The sequence below is a fragment of the Macaca thibetana genome, chromosome 5 (assembly GCF_024542745.1).
Source record: "Macaca thibetana thibetana isolate TM-01 chromosome 5, ASM2454274v1, whole genome shotgun sequence".
NCBI classification, from domain to species: domain Eukaryota; kingdom Metazoa; phylum Chordata; class Mammalia; order Primates; family Cercopithecidae; genus Macaca; species Macaca thibetana.
The window spans coordinates 46,446,617-46,471,809 of record NC_065582.1 but is presented as its reverse complement, the minus strand read 5'-3'; the positions used below and the strand labels follow the sequence as shown (position 1 = coordinate 46,471,809).

The window sequence follows — 25,193 nt, the reverse complement described above, 5'->3', positions numbered from 1 at the left end:
AATAATTATCATCTCCAGATTCAGGAGATAATCAGCTAAGAGCCAGGCACTCTTTTAGTCCCATAAGAAACACCTCCAGGATATCCTTTCAAATCCCAACATACACACTAGATTACATCCCCCTGCTACATATTCTCATAATCATCTAAACCTTTTATTTTGGGAATGACAGAGGAGCCAAAAGCAGAAGTCACATGGGAGCTGAGATCCTGCATATGTCCAATCATACCAGTCCCTCTCCTCACAACCCTCCATGGGTGCCATTTCACTTGGAGCAAAAATCAAAGTCTTTACACTTGCTTGCTTAGAAGGCCCTGACCTCCACTCCTCCCTCTTTCCCCTTTGCGTGTTCCACTCGAGCTTCCTTGCAGTTCTCAAACGTGCCAAACCTTTTTTCTTATCAAGGCCTTTGCTCTTGACCTTCCCTCTTCCTGGAGCACATTGCCCGATATGTGTATGACTCATTCTTTTATTTCTTTCAGATCTCTGCAGAAATGTTAACTTCTCTGTGATACTGACTTAAGGAGCATTCTACGTAAAATATCACCAGCAGTATCGCTCCCTGTCTCCTTTCTCTTTCTTGATTTTTCTCTATAGTACTTATGAATGTTTAACTTAGTATCTATATATTGGTTTATCTGTTCTCTGACATTGCACAAGAATTAAAACTGTTTAGTTCACTGCTCTATGCCCCCACTTAGAGCAATGCCTAGCAGGCAATTAGTGCTTAGTAACTGTTTGCTAAATTTGAATGCATAGCATGTATTTAGTTTGTACTTATATTATTGTGTGATAATTTAATTGAAGTCTGTTTTAGTCAAAACTGTAACTCTAACTCAGAGTCTTTATCTGTTTTTATCCCTTTATTTATATAGAAAGAATGCATATATATATACTTTCCATAGGTTTTGGGGGCTAGGCGGTATTTGGTTACATGATCAGTGGTCATTTGTGAGGTTTTGGTGCACCCATCACCCAAGCAGTATACACTGAATGCAATTTGTAGCCCTTTATCCCTCACCCCCTTCCCACCCTTTCCCCTCAAGTCCCCAAAGTCCATTGTGTCATTCTTATGCCTTTGCATCCTCATAGCTTAGCTCCCACTTATGAGTGAGAACATAAGATGTTTGGTTTTTCATTCTTGAGTTACTTCACTTAGAATAATAGTCTCCAATTCCATCCAGATTGCTGTGAATGCCATTAATTCATTCCTTTTTATGATTGACTTGTATTCCTATATATATTTATATTCAACTATATATATACAGATATATATATCTCTTTACTCATTGATTGGTGGGCATTTGGACTGGTTCCATAATTTTGCAATTGCAAATTGTGCTGCTACAAACATGCATGTGCAGGAATCTTTTTGTATAATGACTTCAAGAGTGTGCTTATACTATATCAGCAATGTTCCACACACTAGATAAAATTTTGTTTTCATAGAGCCTACATTCCAAAGGTCACTAATTAATTACTTATATGTAACTAGAGACTACTACTTAGTACAGTGTGGCTGATTGTATTTCCCAAATAAGGCATAACATTTCCCATATGTTAGGAGTTGAATTGTGACCCAGCAAAAGACATAATGAATTCCTAATTTCCAGTACCTCAGAACGTTACCAAACTTGGAAATAGGGTCATTACAGATGTGATTAGTTCAGAAGAGGCCACACTGGATTAGGATGGGCCTTTAATGCAATGTGACTGGTGTCCTCAGAAGAAAAGGAGAAAGAGACAGACAGCAAGAGGATGTCATGTGACAATGGAGGCAGAGATTGAAGTTATGCAGCTACAAGCCAAGGATTGCTGTCAACAGCAGAAGCTAAGAGAAAGGTGTCAAACAGTTTCTTGAGCTATTCAAAGGGCATGGCCCTGCAACACCTTGATTTCAGACTTCCAGCCGCTAGAACTGTGAGAATAAAACTTTCCATTGTTTTAAGTTACCCATTGTGTGGTACTTTGTTACAACAGTCCTAGGAAATTAATATAGCATCCCACATGTTCTACTTCAAATGTGACCTTGGCACTCAGTCCATCAAGCAGGAGGATCTTCTCCCCTTGAACCTGAGTGAATGTTTATTATTGTCTCAACCACTACAAAGGAAATGATGTCATATGACTTCTGAAGCTAGGTCATAAACATGTCATCCACTTTTGCATTGTTCTATTGGGATCCTGGCTCTTGAAATCTATTCACATGTTGTGTGGAAGCCCAAGCAGTCAATTGAGCAGTCTGTGTGGAGAGGTACCAAAGTACCTGGCCCAGAGCCTTGACCGAACTCCCAGTCAACACCAACTTACCAGCCATGTGGGTGAATTATCTTTAAAGTGGATTCTCCAGCTCCCAGTGAAGCCACCCCAGCTAAAATTATGTGGCGCAAAGATGAACTATCCCCATTGAGCCCTTCCAAAATATAGATTCATGAGCATAATAAATAATTGTTTTTATTTTTAGCCAAATTTTGGGATAGTTTATTACACAGCAATAGAAAATCAATGCATACATGCTAATTATTTACTGAATGCATAAATAAACAAATCCATGCTTCATACTGCCAACATGGCTTAGTGACATTGAGTACATCCCTCAAAACTGATCTAATTTAAACCTAGAAGGTTATTTATTCTGTAAGTTCTAAATAGACATTATAAATGCACACACTGATATAAGCAACAGACCAAGAATCTGGCGAGATTTGAGAGAATGGATGCAGTGGTGATGTAGAGACTACTCTGAAGGGAATGAAACACATTTCCTCTACAGTGGAGCGATGGAGGTAAGGACTTGTGCAACTATAAGACTCTCTTATAATGATATTTGACAAAGCTGGACATGTGACCATTCTAAATAGTATGAACTCCTATCCAAAGGTATAACAAGGTTTTGCTGAGACCTGAAGCTTGTACAATTTGAGGTGCTCACTTCTAGAAAAAGAATCCAAAATTGCATATTAAAAACAAGTCTTATTAATGGGTATTATTTTGAATGAGAAAAATCACAAGTCATAAATCTTAAAAGGTTGACAAAGACCAGAATAATAATATGTTTATTAACTGCCTAGCACTCATTTATATTTTTTCTGTATTTTTTGGTTGCATTCTCTTTGATCATCTTTTCATATGGCAAAAATTTTATAATATTTTCTATAGATAGAATAAAAAATAATTATTATTTCCTCTAGCATGATTAAAAGGAATTTGGTTTTTTAACTATTGTTTAGGAAAGTGTCTTTTATCTCTACAACTCATTATAAGAAATGCCTTGTAAGTTTTTACAATTTTTGTCAAATTTTTTAAATCTCTATCATCAAGTTTCTTTCATTTTAAAGGAAAGATTTGGGAAATTTTCCCACAGACTAGCCTCTGACTCCAGACATTTTAATCCTTGCTTCTCATCCACTAATCACTTACTTCTATTCCTGGTCCCATGAGACACATTTATATTCCAAAAAGACCTCTGGTCCTGTACCTTCATATCATAACAATGGGTTAACTGACACAGCAGATGACAGAGCTATTCCTAGAACCCGTTGCTACACTAGGATAGCTAATAGCTAATAATAACCATACAGAAATGACTACAAACCACATAAATATTATGCACTAAAGGTAAACTAATTATATATTTCCTATTCTACTCTCAATTAGCTTCACCTCATATCTGTCTCTGCTTCTATCCATTCCACCTCCTTCCTCTTTCTTGCCCTACCAAACATCAATACACACACACACACACACACGTACATCTTTATTATCAGAGCTTAAGTCTCTGATCTTTATTAAAGTTGTTAAATGCATGAAGTGATAGAGTCAATTTTATGGTCAGACTTCTTTAAGATAAAAGCCAAGAGAATTACTGTCTCCCAATATAGGAAGGCTTAATCAGAACCTAATTTAGGGAAGAAATATAATTGAGAAATGAAGATTAATTTTGGCCAATTTCAGTGTTACTTGGTTTCCTGGTAGTTTCCACAGAGATAGAATAAATCAATGCCTAATATACTAGGTTTTAGAAATTTGTCATTATGAAATATCTAGAGATTTGCACAAAGATTGATTTAAAGGATGATTGGGGAAATGAAGGACTAAAAGTGGAGGATGAACAGGGAGTATTAAAATATTGTCAATTATTACATTTAATTGAATATAATAATTTAGAAATTTAGAAATCTAATAGTGTGGATACTGGATGTGTGATGGGGGTGTGTGTGTGTGTGTGAGAGAGAGATTGTTTTGTTTGGGTTTTGGTATTACCTTTTCACTTGGGATAGTCTAAGAAAAACAAGTTGAAATATTCATAGGATAACCTTATAAAGTAGGGCATAATTCCAAGCTGATAGAAGTCTGAGTAATTTTTTCTTTTTTCTTTCTTTCTTTTTTTTTTTTTTTTTTTTTTTGAGACAGAGTCTTGCTCTGTCGCTCAGGCTGGAGTGCAGTGGCTCAATCTCGGCTCACTGCAGCCTCCCTGGTTTAAGCAATTCCCCTGCCTCAGTCTCCTGAATAGCTGGGATTTCAGGTGCACGCCACCACACCCGGCTAATTTTTTTGTATTTTTAGATGAGATGGGGTTTCATCCTATTGGCCAGATTGGTCTCAAACTCCTGACCTCAGGTAATGCGCCTGCCTCGGCGTTGCAAAGTGCTGGGATTACAGGCGTGAGCCACCGGCCCTGAGTAACATATTTTAAGAACATTCTTATTTGGCTGGCAAATAATTGCCAGATTCCCAAATGTCTGCCCCTCACATTCAACTCTGGTCCTTGTAAATGCATGCGTAATATGTGTGTGGTTTGAGAACGCAAATATATAAATGCTTTCTAAGCATCTACTTCCAGTTCTGAGTAAATAAGATATAGAATAAAGAGCATAACAGATTGTTACCCTGTTGTTGTATTATTCTGTTTTTCCTCCTGGCTGAGCTGCTGATGAGCTATGTTGTCTTGGACAAGAAACTTGGCCTCTTGGTGATTTCAAAAGTTTCTTCCAGACTTTTATGGTGCCATGACCTTGTTTTAGCCTCCACTTAAAATTTCTGGAAATCAATTCTACTTTCTAATTCAAGTTCTCTGAGTGATTTTGTTGGCTGTGTACCTCTCAGTCACCAGATGTTTTCTTAACCATACTTGGCTCTGTTAGTATGATATAAAATAACCTCTGCTTTTTTGTGTTAAATAATTCTGAAGCATTCCATTGTTCCCCTCGACAACAGTTTTTTTCTTAATGTTATTCCATGAAAATCTTAACTCACATGCTTATATTTACATATTTGTTTGTTTAAATTAAACCATGTTGTTCTCAAGTTTTCCGTGTTCAGCATTTCATTTAAATTTTCTTTAAATTGTTTTTGAGTTATTTTCAAGATTTTCTTAGAAAAATATGATGGTTTATGGTTCTAGGGAAATACATCAGAATATAAAGAATACAGACTCTGGAATCTCTCAGACATCAGTTCACTCCAGCTTCACTAATCTCTAGCTGTAGGTCTTCAGCAAGTGATTGTCATTTAACCTGTAGCCTGAGGCTCAATTTTCTCACCAATGAATGAGAGAAATTCTAGTATGTATCCCTGGGTTGTTATGAAACTTAAATACGGTTATGTGAGTAAAGGGAGTTTAACACAGCATCAAGCCCAAAATAAATATTTTGTAAGTGTTAGCTATTATTATTTAAATTGAAGTTATTATTATTTATTTTCCTCATTCTACCTCAGTTAATACCATGAAACAAAAATGATAGGTTTGAACAGATAATCTCTACTTTCTCTACAAAAAAGCAAGTAGTTCTTAAAGACTCACATGTCAGATTAAATTCTAATTTTCTCGTAAGAAATAAGACTCAGTTTCATCAAAAAAAGAGTTTTCAATTCAGTAAAAGCTGAGATGTACTTTGAGGATTGTAGCTTAACTAAAAGAGGCATAAAGCTTTCAGAAGATAATAGAGAGTGAATACAAGCTAAAAGAAAACCTGGGAAATAATAAAGATTTCTCAGGGATCTGAACAAACAGGAGCTTGTAGAGTAAAAGACAGGAAGAAGTGTTCAGAGTGTAATGATGCAAAACAAGTTTCCTGAGAAGACTTTCACTACCTCACCCATTCATTCACACATAAGTACACTCATCTATTTATTCACCTTACATTTATTAACAGAGCCTACTATGCGCCATATTCCCAGCACTGGGAATACACAAATGAACAAGATAATAATAATATTTCTATAATAGCTAACTGAATGGGTTGCAATCATGGCATATTTTAAACGTTTTCCAGAGCTCATAATATTTACTCCAGCTAGCTATCTGATTTCCTGGGGTATATAAGAATTTATTGTAGAAAGAATGGAAAGAGAAAGACTGAGTTAATATTTCAGTAACTGACCTTCAAAAATATGATTTTGGCAGGGCATGGCGGCATGCATCTATAGTACCAGCTACTCAGGAGGCTGAGGCGGGATGACCACTTGAGCCCAGGAGTTTGAGTCCAGCTGGGAAACATAGTAAGACCCTAAAAAATAAAAAAATAAAAATTGTTAAATTAAAATTAAAAAATATAATTATGCACTTGAACCTTTGATTTAAAAGAGACTATTGGATTATAGCCCTCTGAGAGCCTAACAAAAGAAGCCTGCTAAGCCCTGCCCAGATTCTTGGCCCAAGAAATTGTGAGATAAATGGGTGTTCTTTTAAACTGCTAAGTTTAAGGTAATTTGTTATACAACAATAGATAATGAATACAGAGAAGTATTCCTGTTTTTCACTGAATGTGTACTAATACCTAAATATCACTGATGTTATTTTTTTCAGTAGGTATTGTAAGATTTATGCATGCGTGACTAGTCACACTTAACACCTGCTAGCCAAACATATATTATGAACTTATGATTGCCTATCTATATATAGCTTGCATACTCAATATCTGTAAGAAAGCATTTTGTATTACACCGAAGACTTGCCTGAAAGGGTGATTGAGTTTTGCTACTTACTACGATGGAAGGAAACATGCAAAAAGTGAATGCTACCTATATAAAATTTAAAATCCCAAGATAAATTCTTGGGATTTTACTTTTTACAGGAAGTTTACTTTAAAGCCTAGTTCATGTTTAGCTTTACTGAACACAGTATTTCAAGTTTGAATAAATTAGGTGATCAGATTATAACCAAAATAAAATTATGGGGTGTAGGTAAAATAAAACAAAATATTTTGTTGCCATAGCAAGCCAGGTGTATTTTTATAGAAAGATATTAGAGTAAAAACACTAGCTGGCAAATGCACAGTAATTTCATGCTTGTTCAACAGCTTGCAGTAACATTAATTCTTGGTAATCCCTAGTAATTAAGATAACTGTTTTTCCAGTCCTATCCACTCACAATATGAAAAACAAACTATTTCAACATCACTTTATATTTTTACTTAAGAACTGGCTAGAACAATCTTTAGATTAGAAAGTATTTACTGAGAACCATTTGTTTTGTTCAACTAATGCTTAATGAGTGTAAAGCCAGGTACTAGAGGTGGGGAATAAAATGATAAAAGATGCAGTCCCTGCCCCAAAGAAGCTTTGACTCTAATTTGGCTCCTTTAATATCCTTTTATGTCCTCAGCTCTATACTAAGCCCTGCTGGTAATCTGTACTAGTGATATGCCAGGTTCTTTACCTAAAGAAATTTGACTGTTGATGGGGAAATAGAAATAAATATTCTTAATACTACTGATAACTCTGCTGAAACAGACTGTTCATGACATAAGATTTCAGAGAGAGAGACACAGAGGTCAGTCAGTGATGGATGGAATAATCCAAAAAGTCTTATACAAGGACTCAAGCTGAGCCTGAAAGGATAGCTAGAAAATCTGACGAGGGACTATAGGAAATTCTGGGCAAGGAAAATGTTCCTGAGAAAATGAGTGGAGGTAGAAATGGAATTTGAATAGACTTTGTATGTTAGAGAAACACAAAGAAAATGGGTCAATGCAGAGAAGCAGGGTTTTTTTCTGATTAGAGTGGAGAATGTGGAAAATAAGAATGATGAAGGTACAGATTACAGCTATAGATAATGTGTTTTTATTCTGAGTTTTCTCATTTAAAAGTTATGCTTGGAATGAGTATCATTTTCAGCAGAATTACTTGGTAATTTTAGTAATATGTAGAAGCAATAAAATTCTTCTCCATGTAATAAAATACGTAAAATTATATTCTCTTCATAGCTGGTTCAACAAGTCTTACATAGATATTGTGAAAAGTAGATTGGAGAGAGAGATGAGACCCACAAAGGATGTGTTCATTTAAGAATAAATGGTTGAATCAGTTTTTTGTTGTTGTTGTTGTTGTTCAGTTGGTTGGTCAGTTGGTTGGTCGTTCGGTCGGTCGGTGGGTTGGTTGGTTGGTAGGGTTGGTTTGGTTTGGTTTTGCTGTTTGCTTTTGTTTTTGTAAGCACTAAGATGTTAGAGTATGCTAGATTGAGATATCATTGGATGATGACAGAGTCATCTCAGTGAAAAGTATCTGAGGTAATTACACTCAAAGTATCATAAAACAATTTAATACATTAAAATAAAATACATTTAACACATTAAAATAATTTAATACATTAAAATCATGTATGATAGTTCAAGAAATGCACAATCCCATCAAGATATAAAAGAAGTTACCTGCATCCTTGGTAGGTGTGCTGACTTCTCCCTTTTCAAATAAAAAAAAAAGAATTGAATAAGGGTATAACTTTGGCGCAGGAATAATAGTTTGTGAAATCTAAAATGTGTGGACTCAGACGGCCCTGTTTTCATACAGGATAATGTAGCTGTTGCTAAGGGAGACACACGTACATCTGCAAAAGCAGATTTCATGTTCCACCCTCAAATGTCTGGCCTAAAATAGTCACAATAGCATGAACATGAATTGATGATGTAACCTAAACCTGTTTGAGATGACAAAATTGTTCTCTTAGTGGGAAGTGACTTTTATACCCCCAAATGGTTTTAGAAGAAAGAAATAATGAAGTAAATGAAATGATAGCATTAATACTTTGGATATAGTGAATAAAGTTCTGAAATTAATGTTTAAATGAAATTAGTGCATTGGAGAACGTAACATTGGCTTTGTGATTCTAATAAAAAGTGTACAATTGATTTTAGATTTGTGATTGTTAAGTTGAAAGGCATGAGACTTTACTTGGGTCAAAGGATTTTACTCCTCATTCAGTGATTGTATCTCTGGAGAGTATAAAGAAATCAGATTTTAAAGTCTCTTAAAGGATCTCTGCTTTGATTAGCTTATAGAGATAAATAAGCACTTAGATAAATCAAATATTTCTAATATCCAGAGAAAATAAGGAAATTGAACTTTGCATATTTTAAATGTGCTAGACTTCTCCTACCAGAATAATTTTCTGTGCTTTACTTTGGCTTTATTGTGTCTCTGATTATTTAAGAGGAAAGGAAACAACAACAACAACAACAACAAAAAAGCTACAGGTCTTCTTTGACAAAAAAGAAGAGTCTCAGAGGCTCATGGAAAGACTCTAACAGGTACTTTAAACTATTGACACTTCAAAGAATTGACTCTTTTAAGTACAAGTTTCTGGGTTGATGTTGCTTAGACAGCTACAAGTCGACTCAGTCAGGATTTCCAGGACTTGTTTTCATGATTACCAATTATTAAAAATGAAGTCAAAGAGAGACGTGCACACTTAGGTTTACTGCAGCACTATTTACAATAGCAAAGACTTGGAACAAACCCACATGCCCATCAATGATAGACTAGATAAAGAAAATGTGGAACAAATACACCAGGGAATACTATGCAGCCATAAAAAAGAATGAGTTCATGTCCTTTGCAGGGACATGGATGAAGCTGGAAATCATCATTCTCAGCAAACTAACACAGGAACAGAAAACCAAACACCACATGTTCTCACTCATAAGTGGAAGCTGAACAGTGAGAGCACATGGACACAGGGAGGGGAACATCACACACCAGGGCCTGTTGGGGGGTGGGGGACAAGTGGAGGGAGGGCATTAGGACAAATACCTAATGAACACAGGGCTTAAAGCCTAGATGACAGGTTGATAGGTGCAGCAAACCACAATGGCACATGGGTACCTATGTAACAAACCTGTACGTTATGCACATGTATCCCGGAACTTAAAGAAAAAAAAAATAAAACTTATCCACACAGATTTGGTTACACATTTGGTGTAACCAAAAACTACCTGTTCCCCAAAAACTATTGAAATAAAATTCTAAAAAGAGGACTTATATAAAATAAATGAAGTCTACCAGTGAGTATTTTTGCAAATATGAGCTTCCTTGTGATTTTTCTGAAGAACTAAAACATAAGGCAAAAGATGTTATATCTTATTATCTAACACTATGAATTAGCACATTTGCAATTATAACCCATATCATATAGGATTACTTTTCATTTCACTTCTCAGGAAAATGCTCCATAAGTGTCCCCTTCTCCCACACAAATATATATTCTTTACCATAAAAATGTACTCCCCACATGTAACAGACTCATCATACATGGTGTTTACCGGGTTTAATGGGTCAAATAGTGCCCCTAAAATTCATGTCCACCCAGAACCTCAGAATGTGTGTGACCTTATTTGGAAATAGGATATTTGCTGATGTAATTAAAAGGATAGAGATGAGATCATACTGGATTAGGGTGGGCTCTAAATCCAATAAAAGTGTCCTTATAAAAGACAGAAAAGGACATCCAGAAGTGCAGGAAAGAAAGCCGTATTAAGACAGAGACAGAGATTGAAGTGATGCAGCCACAAACCAAGGAATGCCAGGAGCCATCAGAAACTAGAAGAGGTAAGGAAGGATTCTCCCCTACAGATTCTGGGGGGAGAATGACCCTGCTAACAGCTACCCTTCAGAACAGTGAGAGAACACATTTCTGTTGTTTTAAGCCGCCAGGTTTGTGGTAATCTGTTAGAGTAGTCCTAGGAATCTAATGCACCTGTTATTAATCATTACTAGTTCTTAGATGATGAGGCCCTGTTACATATACTTCAGTCAAATAATCATTTTGCCTTCTGAAGCTCTACTTGAGTGCATTTACTTATATTTAGAAATAAAATCATCTCAGAGATCAAATGACAAAATGCCCAAGACCTAATAGGATGTTTAATTTTATTACCCAACAAATCTGAAGAGAAACAAAAATCATTATGTGGATTATATCCAATATCTTTAATACGTCAAAACTTTAACTGGAAAGGGTGCTTTAATATGTGTTTTAGCAGTAATTTTCTTTTTGAAAAATTAAATTATGTATTTCTAGAATTCAGTTGGATTATTAAATTTGTTATATATTTGCTTCCAAATTGTTGTTTATATTTTGAACTTGTTTGAACTGAATCCTTTGACTTTTGCCACTTCAATTATTTTTAGCTTGTTAGCCTTTAATTACTTTCAACTTTTCTTGCAAATTGGAAAAACCAGTGGAGCTTTCGAAAAATATCTATGCCTAGTCCCTGTGCCTAGAGATTCTGCTTTAACTATTTTAAATGGGGCCTAGGCAGCAATATATTTTTCAAATTCACTTTTTTTAAGACTCCTTCTGATTCCCATGTACACATAAAATTGAATGCTATTTGCTAAAACTACTAGCCTGCCAGATTAGCAGTGATTTTGTAGTAGATTGCATGAATTTGTATGCCAAGAGCTAATCTGACAGGCTAGCAGTTTGCTTTTATTGACACTACATACTATTTAGAGATTTTATAAGACTTTTCATTAATGATAGGCAATGATTTCACACAGTGAGATTTTTTTTAAATGCAGGTAAAATAAATTATTGCAAATGCCACACAATTATAGTTTTAAAATTACAGAGCAGAAAGGAACTTAATGGACCATGGACCCCAACTCTTCCAATTCATAAATAAGATCTTCTAGAAATGTATGAGATCTGTTCAAATTTAAACAGCTAGAAATTCACAGCATTAGACATTAAACCTGGTTTTCTAATTACCTATCCACTATATAGAGTTGTAATGATTTTTAAAAGCCCTATATTTGTCCTCATAAGAGCTAAGAAACAGAGAGGATGTAGTGTTTCACAGGTGGGTGAACATCTTTTTTTTCTAAACCTTAAACTTCACTGGGTCTTTATGTCTCATAGATAACTATTTCCTAGGTCAAAGACAGAAGCATTATAAAAGCTCACTTAAAAAAAAAAGAATGACTGGTTATTCAAGATTTGTATAAGAGTAAGTGGATTTTGACCCCATTAAATTTAAATTACACTTTTCAATATGACAAATTAGCATGGGCTGCTGGCTCTCTCACCTCAAATCAACCCTGGAGAAACTGTAAAAGCAACGGGGAAACATGGGTTTTAGGTATTAACAGCAATTACAAAAGCCACAGGAGACATCCGTGGAGAAACTGAACAGCATGTCTTGAACAGGTGTAAGGGTTATGGAAACCTCTGATTTGTAGTCAAGTTGAACAGAAGTGTGGGAAGCTAGGGATCCACTACTTGCAATTGGCATCTGAAGTAGAAGGCAGTCTGGTAAGACTGATCCTTTAACCTATGGGGTCTGCACTAACTCCAGGAAGTTAGTGTCAGAATTAATTAAACTTAAATTGTAATTAGTGTGTGAACACTCAGTTGGTGTCCACAGAGAACTAGAAAATTGCAGTGTGTGAAAACCCCACACATTTGGTGTCACAAGTACTGTTAGTACAGAAACATGTATTTTGCCTTTAGTGATAAATATAATTTAGGCAAAACATATGTATATATGAATACATTGATGTATATGTATATACAAATATATTGATGTATATGTATATACATATATAATACATGTGTGTATTATACATATGCCTACATATACCCAGTATGAATATACACCTACATAATAAGGAAAGAAGGATATAATATGCTGAAAAAAGAGCGATAAAAAAGAAGATACATTTATCATAAATGTCAATATACCTAACATTCTCAGATATAGGTGGTAGCCAAGCGGTTAGGAACAAAGAACCACTTGAATTTGGGATATATTTTGAAGGTAGAGCTGATGGGACTTGCTGATGGACTAGATTTGGGAGATGAGGAAAAGAAAAGAATCAAGAATTCGTTGAGATGGGGAAGAGGATGGGAAGAGCCAGTTGGCAAGGGGTGGTAGATGCTGGAAATTAAGTATTCAATTCTGGACTTGTTAAATTTGAGATGCTCATTTGACATCCAATCTGAGGCAACAAGCAGGCAGTTGGATACACAAGTCTGTAATTCATGGAGAGGGCAGGAATGTAAGTAAAAATTTGGAAGTCATTAACATATAGATAACATTGAAAGTGATGGGACTGGATTAGATTGCCTAAGCAGAGCATAAACAGAGAAGAAAACCAGGCTGCGGACTGAACCCCTAACACCCCAAAATATATAGATCGAGCAGAGAGAATGCATGTAAGTGAAGGAACCTGAAGAAAAACCAGGGAGCTCTGAAGAAAACCAGGGGAATGCAGTGCCCGAAAGCCAAGTACGGTAAGTTTCAAGAAGTAGGCAATCAGCTGAGTCAGATATTGCTGAGAATGTGAATAACATAAGAAGAGAAAATTAACATTAGATTTGGCAAAAGGGAGGTGGTGGTTGAAATCAGTAAAAGCAGTTTCAGTGAAGTAGTGGAGAAATAAATGTCTTGTAAGCTGGGTCAGTGTGAGACTTATCACCTCCAGGTAAATAAATCAAATTCAGTTTTTGGACCAGCAAAACTGAATGTGATTAGAACTACTGAGAGATGATTCCAGCTGGTGACATGCCACTGAGAGAATCAGTTGCCAACCCTTATGTATTCTATGTCATCTTTTGAAAACTCAGAGTAAAAATAGAAGTTTTAATATTATATTTTAAGTACACTGTGAGACTTTATGCTTACAGTAGACTTTATGGTTATCGTAATCTAATGGTAAAGTCCTTCGCCAACTGAAGAATCTGCTTAAAACCAGTAATTCCTATTTTTTAAATAAGTGAAAAATCTTAAATATATCTTTTATATGTTATTTTCATGAATTATGCACTTGGGAAGCAAAAAGGTGGCTCAAAACACAGGGCATTTGAAGGGCAGCTCCAGGCCTATAATAGAGGATAGAAAAAAGGGAAGATGTGAGAGCAGAGAAAGTCAGCCTCTCCTTTCATACTCTCCATGGAATGATTTATTCAAGATTAAAACCTATGCACAGGCATGTGATCACAAAGAAACACACATTCTATTTCCTGGGGTGCTGAATCAAATGGGTCAGGAAACAGGAATGCTCACTATAATCCATTAAAAGCCCTTCCTCTCTCTATGTCTCTTGACCCCTAATAAGGAAAAAATAAAAGAAAAAAGGGAATAAGAAAAAGTATCTAACTCACATATTCAAAATTTTTGGTCTTTTTCCATGAGCTTCTGTAGCCCCAAACACATTCCCCATTCCTCAAACATATACATATTCTTTGCTTTTCTCATTCTTCTTTTCTGACCTGGACACAACTCTGAGAAAAGACTGAAAAAAGGCTCCCAATATGACCAGTGTGGGTGAAAAGACAAAGTTCAGTCATAATGAAAACAAACCTATAAACTGTGTCACCTTCGACAGTCCCTTAAGCCCCCTGAGCCTGTTCGCTCAACTATTTAAAACAGAAAAAAAAAAAAATTGATATGATTAACTCAATGGTCTCTTCTAACTTTTAATTTCTATGACTTTAATAAGTAGGTCTGACATTTCAGCAGTTTACAAAACAATTGGAATAATTTCTAACTTTATCATAATTCATGTATGCCACACTATCACATCATTTATTCATGTAATTAACAAAAATATTAAATGTCTACTATGTGTGAGGCACTGTGTTAGATCCAGAGAATGGAAAGATAGGCCCCTGCTCTTTAGAAGACCATAGTTGAATGAAGTTATATTTTCCAAACAAATACTTCCCAACATGCTGTCCATGCCATATCAGAGCTCTATGCCAGTTGTGGTCCACAAAGAGAGAGCAACTAACTCTTGACAAAGGGGAGGGGATGGTCAGGGAATCCTTTGAAGGAAATTACGTTTGAGATGAACCTGGAGCCCTTTTGATTGATACAACATTTTTCTTTTAATCTCACCCCCTGAAACAAAGCAAACAAACCCAAAGCCCTCTTTTGTTTTGAGAAAAATCTTTGTTTTCTCATTATTAATACATATGATCTGAAACCAAGCAATTCTAAAAATGAAGTTAGAAAAATTCATTCACAGGAAAGCATTGTTCATCTTGACATTTCATTCAGTTTTATTCGCTTGATTGAATCATAAGTTATAAGCTTTTCACAATGATAAAGCTTTTTAAACTCAAGAAAGTAAAAACCCTATGGAGCGCTCAGAATTTTGTAATTTTAGAGTAACTTTATAATGTTATCAATTTCCAAAGTATGGATCTTTGCATCTCCAAAGGTTGTCACAATGCCTGACGCATATTAGGTACCCCATAAATATTTGTTGAATTTAATTGAATAAGTAAGGAAATGAATGAAGGAGGCCAGGTGCAGTAGTTCAAGCCTGTAATCTCAGCACTTTGGGAGGCCAAGGTGGGTGGATCACCTGAGGTCAGGAGTTCGAGACCAGCCTGGCCAACATGGTGAAACCCTGTCTCCACTAAAAATACAAAAATCAGCCAGGCATGGTGGCATGAACCTGTAATCCCTGCTACTCAGGAGGCTGAGACAGGAGAACCTCTTGAACCTGAGAGGCAGGGGTTGCAGTGAGTTGAGATCATGCCACTGCACTCCAGCCTGGGCAACAGAGCAAGACTCTGTCTCAAAAAAAAAAAAAAAAAAAAAAAAAAGGAAAGAAAAAGAAAAAGAATGGATGAATATGAGAGACATTGTCTAGAGAAGCTATCAAAAGAGAGTTAACCAAAAGAGAACTTGTATTTTGTATTTTTAAATGCAAAGGTTAAATTTGGCCACAGATTATTTTAAATCTCTCATCAAGAAGTGAAGTCTATTTTCCAACCACTTGAGTCAGGGGGCTGGATTGTGACTTACTTTGACCAACAGAATTTGCCAAATTAATGCTAAGTGATTTATAAGTGTTGGTCTCAACCTTTAGAATTCTATTCTCATCCTTGAACTCCTGCCACCACTGCATATGATATGGTTTGTCACTATGTCCCCAACCAAATCTCATCTCAAATTGTCACCCCCACGTGTCAAGGGAGGGAGGTGATTGGATCACGAGGGCGGTTTCCTCCATGCTATTCTCTTGATAGTGAGTGAGCTCTCACAAGATCTGATGGTTTCATAAGTGTTTGGAAATTCCTCCTTTGTTCTTCTTTCTCCTGCCACCTTGTGAAAAAGGTGCTTGCTTCCCCTTCACTTCCTGCCATGATTGTAAGTTTCCTGAGGCCTCTCTAGACATGCAGACCTGTGAGTCAATTAAATCTCCTTTCTTTATAAATTACCCGGTCTCAGGTATTTCTTATAGCACTGTGAAAATGGACTAATACAGCAAAAAAAACCCAAATTATCCTGCAAGAGATGACCTGTAGATAAGCAAAAGTATCCAGTCAACAGCCCCAGTTAACAACCAGACATACTCTCAGTGGAGTAGCCAGATTACTGCAGCCACATAAGTGACCCCAAGAAAAATCAGTAGAAGAACACAGATGAACCCAACCAAACGGCATAATCATAAGTAAATGGGTTGTTGTTTTAAGCCATGTCTGGGGGTGCTTTGTTATGCAGCAAAATAATTGATACAGAAATTTGTACACAGAATTGGGATGCTGACTTAACAAAATATAAAATAGGCATCATTGGATTTTGTACCAAGTCGTGAGCGGTGGCCAAAAATGCAGCAAGAATGACTGGAGAAGTGGTGAACAAACTGTTAGTAGAGGTTCTGTGAGGCAGTGATTTTTTTTTTTTATTGGAGTCTAGAAAAATGAAACTCATGGTATGTAGTGAGGGTATAATTGGTGAAACTGCTACCTGAAATAACTTGAAAGCTGCATCATGTACCTAATGAATTGTGGGATCCAGCTAATGGGTTGTTATACAGAATACTGAAACTGTCAATTCTCTTCTTTGGGCTATCCATAATAAGGTATGAGACATAAGAGATTACATAAAGAATGAGTTTTTCAGTTTGAAAATAGAATATACAGAAAACTTAGAGGGCCCAGAACTTAATGACTTAGCATATAAAATTGCTCCCCATGCCAACCCTCTTCAGCAAAAAAATTCTTAAAGCAAGAAATGACCTTCCTTAGAGTAAAGATTATCTCAAGAGTGTGTCTGTAAGACTCAAGGGTGTTAGCTAAGACCTCAGAAAGATTTAAGATTCTGCCTAGTAGGCTCTCTCAATTAGACAAACGCTTACTAAGAATTGTAAGGCTGTTTTTCTCCACTATCTGTTGCTTCATTCTGATAGAGCTCTGTTTCAAACGAAATCATGGATTTGAACTAAAAGTAACTAAGATTATTCAAATTGAAAAAAGGACTTCAATTTTCTACAGTGATGGACACTGTATTGCGTCATCCAGATCCCACTTCAGGAATAAAGGATTTATCATTTAATATTTGGAAATGTTGTTCTGGCAGACAGTCCTTTGCTACAGCCCCCTTTGGGAATTGCCATAACTAAAGAGAGTACTTTGACCCAAGTCACGCCTCTCTTAAGAGTCCCATATCCAATAACTGACAATTTTGTGTGTATAAAGGCCCAGCCCTTTCTCCCCAACTCAATCCAGCTTTATAACTACCCATACAGGTAGCTGAGTTCTCCATTCAGACTTCATTATAGCACCTCATCATTTCCTTCTGCCCAATCTGGCTTTTCTTTTAATCCCTACCTCTCCACAGGCATTGATCCAACAAGCATTCCTAACAAGCCTCCCACACACTAATTTCCACCTAAGATTCTACTTTCTGGAGAACCCAACCTGCAAAATTTGGTACCAAGAGTGGGGAAAAGGAAAGTAGAGGTATGTGAATGTACATATATAAAAGTAGTCATGAAATGAGAAAGTCTTTGTTTTACATGTCAATTGCCTACTGCAAAGCAAGCATCACAGAAGAGTCAATAAGCAATCAGGTAAACAAAGTGATTCGCTAACGTGATGGCAACTATTCTGTCATCAGCCATCTAGTGCTGGTACAATGAACACCTGAACAGAGTAGCTTTGGTGTCAGGGATGAAGGACATACATGAGTGCAGTAGCATAAACTCCCATTTACCAAGGCTTATCTAGCTACTACCACTTCTGAATGTCCAACCTGCCAATAATAAAGACCAGTGCTGAGTCTTCCACATAGTACCATCTCTTGAAGAGGCCAACCTGCCTTAAGCTGGCAAGTTGACAGCATTAGACCACTTTTACCCAGTGGACCACTGTTACCTTTTAGATGAGAATGAAAACAAATTCTCGATATTGGTTTTTCTTTTCTGCCTTCAGCACCTTAATCTGCATCTCTCCCAAAGCGTTGACTGAATGATCTACCAGCATGTGATTATATATAATATTGCATCAGACTAAAGGACACACTTTCCAGCAAACAAGGTGTGAGTACAGGTATATGACAATGAGATCCACTGGTCATATCACATATTACACCATCCTGAAGCGACTAGTTTAATAAAGCAATGGGATAGCCTGCTGAAGGCGTAGCTGAAGCATGTTTGAATGAGATTCTTTTTGAATGTAGAGCTCCAGGACACAGTGCACACTTCAAATCAGAAAGCTTTTTCTGGTGCCAGGTCCCTAGTAGAAAGAATATTTTTCTTGGGAAACCACGGTGCTCTTGCTTCCTATTCTTCCCAGTGATCCATCTCAGGAATGTATACTTCTCATACCTTCAAGTCTAGGCTTTATGGATTTAGAGGTACTGTTTCCCAAGGGAGAAAGCTTATACTAGAGTTTACAGCAGAAGTCCCATTGAACTATAAAATATGAGTGTCTGGGTATTTCAGTCAACTGTATTAAAGGACCAGTAAGCAACAAGTCATAATTTTGGCAAAGATTATTGTTCCTGATTAACAGGGAGAGGCAGGAGTGCTATTACACAATAGGGACAGGAATAACATATGTGATAACAGGTGATACACTTGGGTATATTGTTACACTCCTTTGCTCAATTTTGATGGTAAATAGATAAGTGCAGTGACTCTGACCCAAGAAGGGCATGGTGGTCAGGGGCTCAAACCCCTCAGGAATGAGAGTCTTGTTGGACCATGCTACCAACTAAGCCACTGAGACTGAGACCACAGGTTCTAATTGAGGGTCAAAGCAATATAAAATGAATAATAAAAGAGGTAGAGAATGAGAATCAATTGCAAGACCAGTTGTAGTAATAGGGGTTGTAGTTCATTCAAATAATCTTTATCTTCTAAGTTCGACCCACAAGAATGCTGTTGAAGTTATTTCCAAAACTTTTAGGGAGAAGTAGATATGAGCAATGTAAGGAGTGGACTATGGTGGATCCTGTGATTCACCACCCAGATTCCCCTCCAGGAATAAATAATTTATTATTCTAGCCTCTGAGAGTGCTGCTGATAGACAGTCTTCAGCTCTCAACCTCCTTAGATTGCTACATCTGAAGAGAACCAACTCATCCAAAGGCATACCCCTTCCTAGAGTGGCCTACACATGATTGATCAACACTATGGTTTAAAGGTTCAGGCCTCTTGCCCCATCTTAAACAGTTTTGAGGAGTCATCTCATCTTTAGAATACTCTATAGGGACAGTGGAGTCTTCTATTAAGACTGCATCACAGCTCAATTTCTCCCCTATCCAGTCCTACTCTCTTCCCTTCCCTTCAGCAAGTGTTGGTCCCGTGAGCACTCCCTAATAAACATCCTACACAATAATCTCCATCAAGGAGTCCATTGCCTATGAAAGCCAACCTAGAGGCAGACAGGAATGAGCCTCTAGGTTGAGAAAGCTATTTATCTGCAAGCACAGGTTCTATATTATGGACAGTATTCTATTTCTTTTTTGGTTTGTCTTTTGTTTTTGAGACAGCATCTCATTCTGTCACTCAGGCTAGAGTGCAGCCGGATTATCATGGCTCACTGTAGCCTCGACCTCCTGGGCTCAAGAGCTCTTCCCACTTCTGCCTCCTGAGTAGCTGGAACTATAGGCATGCACCACCACACCTGGCTAATTTTTTAAAAACTTTTTGGAGAGATGGGGTCTGGATTAGGACATTGAGTGAGTCATCGGCCACGTGAGTAAACTCTATCTCCAGCCCACTCCCCTCCCTAGAGATTAGGCTGCCTCAAAGTCCTAACCCTCTGATCACATAATTGGTCTTTCTCCCTCTGTTGCTCAGGCTGGTCTCAAACTCCTGGGCTTGAGGGATCCTTCCTCTTCCGCCTTCCAAAGTGTTGGGATTACAGGCATGAGCCACTGCACCGGGCCCACTATTCCATTTCAACTCAAACTACATACACTGCAACTCAAATCTAGCTCTAACCACCCAGAGTTAGTACAGATCCCACAGTTAAGGATTCAGTCCTCCACAAGATTGTCCTCACTTTAAATGCCAGCCACAAGTCCAGGAAGTCCCCAGGTAACACATCCCTCTGACTTACTGGCTACAAATTTAGGGGTTTCCACATCCCCCTCAGGTTCAATAATCCACTGGAACAATTCACACAACTCAGGAAAGCACTATACTTAAAATTATGTTTCATGATAAAGAATACAACTTAGAAACAGCCAGTGGAGACACAGATAGGTCAAGGTCTGGAATGGCTCTGGACACACAGAGTTCATGCCCTCTCCTTGTGAAATCAGATTGTGTCACATTCTTAGTACATCTGTGTATCACCAACCAGGAAACTCCATTGAGCTTCAGTGTCCAGAGTTTTTATATAGGGTGTCATTACACAGACATGATTAATAGGGTAGGTAATGGCCTACCCTATTATGGCCATGTAGGTAAACTCAATCTCCAGCCCACTCCACTCCCTGGAGTTTAGGCTGCCTCAAAGTTCTAACCCTCTGATCATGTAATTGGTCTTTCTAGTGAGTAGTCCACATCTTGAAGTTATCTAGGGGCCCCCATGAGCCACTTAATTAGCATAAATTCAGGTATTATCCAAGGGGCTCATGAACAACAAGACATGTCTATCCTTTGGGAAATTCCAAGAGTTTAGATTCTCCTTCCAAGACACCAGGGACAAAGGCCAGTCAAATACATTATTATATAACAGACAAGGAAGAACCCCTTAGATTACAGCAAGAGCCCAGGGGGTAGAGGCAAAAATCATAGAAAACAATGGCTTAGGGAACCACTGCCATGGACAAAACTAGGCCCTAATCAAGCAACATTTCCTACATCTGAGTACAGACCCTGACAACATGTGCTTAGCTTGATTCCACAATTTCATGTACCGGTAACAATTGCAACTTTTAATTCACTCTGCTCTGAAACCAGAAAATTACTTCAAGAAGCCACATCTGTTTTCAGGCTTGATGAAGATCATAAACTCATATGTCAAACTTGATATGAAAATTGAATAAGACTTTGGGGGTTTTGGGAAGTGATAAACATAATTTACATGTAGGAGAAATACACTTACAGTTGATCTATGGGTAACACAGAGGTTAGGGATGCAAAATTCCCCTCTCTACAGAGCCAAAAAAAATGTATAATTTTTACTTCCCCAAAACTTAACAATTAATAGCCTACTGTTGACTGGAAGCCTTACCAATAATATAAACTGCTGAGTAACACATATTTTGTGTGCATTATATAATTATATACATGATTAAGGTAAACTAGAGAAAGAAAATGCTATTAAGAAAGTCATAATTAGGAGAAAATATATTTACTATTCATTAAGTGGAAGTGGATCATCATAAAGGTCTTCAACCTCATCATCTTCCCCTTGAGTAGAAGGAAGAAGAGGAGGAAGGGGAGGGTTGGTCTTGCTGTCTCAGAGGTAGCAGAGGTGGAAGAAAATTCTCATAGAAGTGGACCCGTGCAGTTCAAGCCTATGTTGTTCATGGGTCAACTGTAATTGTGGCCAGGGAGTGAACTATAGTAGATGAAATGTGGCTACTAATTTATTTTGGCTCCTCCCATCAAGAGGTAAAGTCTATTTCTCAACCCCTTAAATCTGAGCTGGCCTTCTGACTTCCTTTAACCCACAGAATGTGCTAAAAACGGTAAGAATAAAAGTCTAAAGTACCTTCACTTAGGGAGTGGCCTATTTCCCTATTTTCTCATCCACTAAGCAAGAACTGTCAGATTAATCAGAATTATCAAATTATCCCAAATTAATTACATTATCTTCTCCAACAAACAGAATAGGGAGAGGGATAAAAGCTTCCCTGCCAACCTGTTCCCCTAGGGAAGGGGTCTGCAAACACAGCCTTTGGGTCAAATCTTCCCAACCTTCTGTTTTTGTATGGCTGTATGGAAAAATAGCCATGTGCGTTTGTTTACTTATTGTCTGTGGCTGCTTTCATACTATAATGGCAGAGCTGAACAGTTGTGACAAAGACCATATGGCCCGCAAAATGGAATATATTTACTATGTTGCTCTTTACAGAAAAGATTTGCCAACCTCTGCTCTAGAGATACTGGCTTGGCAAAACTTTATGACCATATCCACAATAAAAAATAGTCTTTGTAATGTGACCCTCTTCACATAATCATATATATTTTATATAATGTAATCTGAAACAAATGTTTCATAAAATAATACCTCTTACTATATGTGATGCACTCTGACATTTTCTCTTTCGTTTTATACCACTTTTAAAGCTGATCAAAATTCACTAAATTGACTTCATAACCCACTAATGAATTGCAACCTGCACCTTCTCTGAGGCAAGCACATAGGGAGAATGGCTTTTCTCCAAGCTGCAGTACATAAGAAATGCTGAAAAGATGATAGCAGCTGTTTGCTTTTTAATTAATTTTCTATTAAAATATTCTACTGCAGTAAGACAGAAAACATATATTTAGATTTTCCTGTGCTCAATATTCATTTATTCAACAAAATTTCAACAATTATTTACATAATACCTATATTCCAAGTCTTTGCTAGGTTCTGTGGGTATAAAGGTGAAGAAAACAAACATAGAGATTAGACTTTAGTGGGGAAAACAAACTTGAAACAAATACAAAAACATGTAAGTACCAACTGTGATATGAAAAAAAAGTAGAGTCCCATGCATCTACAGTGTGAGATGTGGATAGAAACTTACCTAGTTCAGGGCAGGATGAGGTTTTGTCTAGTTGGAACGGCTTTACTGGAGGAGTGAAAGTGGACCTGATAACTTCACAACTGAGATGTTAACTAGGCAAACAAGGTGGGAAAGAGGAAGAGCAGAACCCAAAAGAAAGGACTAGCCAAATCAATTTTAATAATTACACAGCAAACATTATACAGCACCTACTATACTTCTCTAAGCACTTTACACATATTAATTCATAATTTGCCAGAAAGAGGCAGATATAAAACAAAAATTCATGCCCCAAAGCATGACTAAACCAAACAGTTGCAAGGCAACCTCACAGAACAGGAGAAATATGAGCTTTAGTGTCAACTATACTTGTATCTAAATTTCTACTTATCTAAGTGATCACAAGCAAATTACCTAACTTTTCTGAGCCCTAGTTGCTTTACTATAAAATTAAATGTCATGAAAAATTAAATCAGTAATATATTGTACTATTGCCTGACATACGTTAAACATCAAATACTAATTTTTTATTTCTAAATCTACCCCTATAGACTCGAAGCTCCTTGAAAGCATGTGGCTAAATCTAGGTTCATTATTAATTCAAAAAAAAATTGTGGAAAGAAATTATACATATTGAACTGAAAAGACAAAAAGTAATTCCTTCAAAACACTAAGGGAAATTTTTTTTTCTACATAAACGCTGAAACTAACCTCTCTATTATGAAAGAATGAGGGTAGAAAAGGTATTTTATGACATGCAAGGTCTCAACAATTGACCTCCAATTCACCATTTTTAAGTAGCTACTGGAGAACGTGCTGCACAAAATTAAGGGAATAAACCAAGAAAGAGGAAGTCACGAAAAGCAGGGCACAGAAGAATCCACACAGGGTAGAGTCACAGAGGATTCCCATATGATGGTGACGGGGAGTCCCTGCAGACCTAGAGATGCATCAGTCCCAACTGGGGAAGAGCACAGGCTCTGAGAGGGATGTCTTCATTAAAACTGACAAACTATCAATGTATTGACTACCCTGAGAAGAATTTCCGGCTTCTGTAGAAAACTTGGTGGGGGATGAATTAATAAAATCAATATAGAAAACAAAGCAAATTTTAAAATGAAGCAATTGTTAACTCCATGAAAAACAAAAATTGTACACAAAAGGAAATATAAACATGGCTTAACTATGAACAATATTTACATATTTAAAACTATGTATACAATTACTATTCATTGAATCAAAAATTATGATTCAGGTGTATGGAAAGCATAGAGGGAAAGGCCATGTGTATTTCTGTGGAGACAAGAGAGCTGTAGCCTCATCCTCCATATTAGGAAGTCAACAGGAAGTCTAAAATTTAAAAAGCAAGAAAGGGTAGTACATAGAAATAGAGTAGAAATAACAGAAGAAACAAGCTAAAAAGAATTGAAAGTGATTGGGAGAGGGTTGGGGGTAGGAAGGATGAAGGACAGAACTGCTGCTTGTGTTATAAGCCTTACAGTAGTACATGTGCATTTGTGTGTGATAAATAAGAACTGAACTTTAAAATAATATTCAAATTGCATGTTCACAGAACCCCTGAAACACCTCTGAAGAGTCCAGGAAAAGTATTTGAAAACAATTTAAAGCTCAGTGGGAATTTCTTAGAATACTGGACACAGTACTGGATCACTCATTGTTGATAACAAAGCTTAAATGATTTTATATGAATGTTTTATTGGGGGTCACTTGAATTACACTTATGTTAACACTATAAGGTATCATTTTCCCATGTTACAGATTAGAAAACAATGTTAAACAACTTACTCAAGAGCACACTGCCAGTACAAAGATATGCATGTGGTTTCTATTCCCACACAGTACCAAAGAACACACTCAATTTTTCTTGAGTATGAAAAATACAATTCCAGGAGTCAAAATTTTTGTTTGAATGTGTAATATAAATTTCTTTTTCTGAAATTTAATCCTGTCCAAAATGAAATTTCAAAAGTTACTCAT

General features: G+C 36.8%; 1 long non-coding RNA gene across 1 annotated transcript in view; it reads right to left on the bottom strand.

Moving 5' to 3' along the window:
* Window positions 1-4,390: 4,390 nt before the first annotated feature.
* LOC126954981 (uncharacterized) overlaps window positions 4,391-25,193 on the bottom strand; it is a 72,114-nt gene continuing 51,311 nt past the window's right edge. The window contains exons 2-3 of the long non-coding RNA XR_007725773.1: window positions 8,652-8,682; window positions 4,391-6,509 (exon numbers count right to left, since the gene is read on the bottom strand). This is a non-coding gene — a long non-coding RNA (uncharacterized LOC126954981). The remainder of the gene's footprint in view (window positions 6,510-8,651; window positions 8,683-25,193) is intronic.